The sequence below is a fragment of the Oryctolagus cuniculus genome, chromosome 1 (assembly GCF_051225735.1).
Source record: "Oryctolagus cuniculus isolate XC-2025 breed Fujian yellow rabbit chromosome 1, ASM5122573v1, whole genome shotgun sequence".
Lineage (NCBI taxonomy): Eukaryota > Metazoa > Chordata > Mammalia > Lagomorpha > Leporidae > Oryctolagus > Oryctolagus cuniculus.
In genome coordinates, this window is record NC_142867.1 from 230750330 (window position 1) to 230752813 (window position 2484).

Genomic DNA, 2484 nt, shown 5'->3' on the forward strand with positions numbered 1-2484 from the left:
CGTTGTGTTTTTCACTGAGTAGATGACCACATGTCTTGTTTTCATAACTTTCGCCACCCTAGAAGAAAGTTGTATTGTGGCCTTTGGATAAGTCAGTGCCAAGTAGTCTGATCACACGGGCAATGAGTGATCATTAGCTGTGCCAGGAATTCATGATTGTTATCTCACTTTAAACACACACACACACACACACACACACACACGCCTCGGCAAGACGGTGTCCAGGTGTGCTGGGAATTCTCCGGGCTGCTCCCAGGCCCCTCCTCGCCCTGCGCTCTCCCCTCCCCTCTCCCCGTGCCCCCTTGCTGGTCAGGTGCCACCAGGGACACTGGGAGGAGCTTACCTGGTGAGAGAATTTGGGGAATTCACCGCCCTGGCCCCTCCTGCTGGGTGGGGGTTGGCTGTGCTCCTTTCCGGCCACTTCTGGGGTTTGGTAACCACAGGTGCCCTGTGTCCCTTCGAGCGAGGGTTGGTTCTGACGCCCTGCTTTTGTTGTCCACGTGTGTGTTTCCTGCCGGGAGACCCTGGCTGGTCTAAAGCGTCCTCACTTCCCAGATGAGCTGCTGTGATTCTGAGAAGGTGGGTGTGTGAGCACAGGTGCGGGACTGCAGGCCGGAGCCAGGCCTCAGGCTCGGGACCCTGGCAGCCACGCACTGAGGCCTTTTCCCTGCTCAGGTGGCGCCGCCCTCTGCAGGTGGGGCTCTGGTTGGCCTCACACTGCCCTCCCCGGAACCCCAACCCTGCAGGAGCCACTGCCGTGGGCACCGAGGGCCCTGCAGATTTCCTAACAGCTCATTACCAGAGACGCTGCTTGTTTTAGAGCGCACCAAGCCGTCTTCCCACGCAAACCTTCTGTTCCCACTGTTTGTTGTGAGGTTTTGCCGGTCCCCGTTGCTGGTTTCGAGGCCAACTCTAGACTGCCTCTGCCAGCTTCGCCGTTCTCTGAGTGGGGAAGAAGGCACCCAGACGAACCCTTTCTCCATGTACTGTGTCCATCTTGTCCAAGGGCAAGCTGCCCAGCCCCTGTGCCGCGGTGACCCCCGTGGCCTCCCACCCTCACCCCTCCTGGGGACCCCGGCAAGGCCCGGGACGCCAGCAGTGGCCTCCTGGAATCCGGTGTCCCATAGCACCCGGGGCGGGAACCAGTGAGGACAGGGTGAAGGCTGCGTCCTGTTCGGGTCAGAGCAGGGTGGGCTGCAAGGATCGCCTGCCCCTGCCGAGGAGCCACGAGCTCCTGTGCCTTTACCGCGGTTGCCTCCTGGTGGGTTCGGGATCCAGGCTCCCAACCACGCCTCCTCATCCCTCAGGGTCTGCTGGGCGCCGGGAGGAGCCGGGATCCGCCCACAGTCGGAGGAGCGGTCAGCCTGAACTTAACCTGCAGTTAGGATTCAGATCCTGGGTTCCTTCTCAATGTGGGTCAAGTGAGGGGCAGGGCTCGGGGTCCTTGCGCTCTGTAAGAAAGCGCCCTGCATTTCAAGTTCAGCGAAGGAACGGGACACAAGGGGCCTTTCTCCCTGGCCTGAGAAGCCAGTCCCCTGACGTCTTCTGAACTGGTTTGACTAGTCTGAAACGAAACCAATTTGATTTTTAAATCTTTGTGCGACTTTTCCCTTCTTCCACACAGATAAGGAGTGGAGCTTGGCACGCGGCCTGGTGCACCAGGAGCAGAGGCCAGCTGTCACGGGGGCAGTGTGTTGGCCTGGGAAGTAGGCTCTTAGGCGGTGCTGTAGGTAAAGACCGGTTATGGAGAGCGGTGGCTTCTCAGCCGCACTCGAGTGATTATGAGTTCTGGTGTTTTCCTTCCTCTGATTCCAAACTAAGAAACCGGTACTAAAGCAATTAAATGTATTTATAACTTAATAAGATACCAGTCACTCCCCTGAGTGTGCTAACCCACGTAACGTAGCAGCTAACCTTTATAAATGGAAGCCCAGGGCTGCCTCTGGAGCTGCGCCTGTCGTAATTTGGGGTCAGCAATGCTGTGATAAAATCTCAGTTATTGGGGTTTTCTGAAAAGGGTCCCATCGCTCATGATGGGCAGCTGCTGGGTCTGGCCTGCGGGATCTGGCTTAGCTAGAAACTGTCGGCTTTAAACCGACACCCCTCGGGGGACACACATCCCTTCCAGAGCCTGGGTTCAAGTCCAGCTCCGCTTCTGATGCAGCTCCCTGGGAGGCAGCAGCACGCGGCTCAGGTGCTTGGGTCCCTGCCAAAGACATGGGAGACCTCGACTGAGGTCCTGGTCCTGGTTTCTGCGGGCATTTGAAGAGTAAACAGATGCAAATCTGTCTCTCTGTGTTTAAATACAAAGAAGAGGATGAATAGGAATTAAGTTTTATTTTTAAAATTACAGCAAAATAACCTTGAAATGCATGTAGAAAGGGGTAAGCGTTTGCTCCCCCATACAGAATGCCACGAAGTAAAACATCTTTTCTCTCCGCACTAGGAAGACGTCGGTCCCACGTCTTTCTCTCGGCGCTGCCT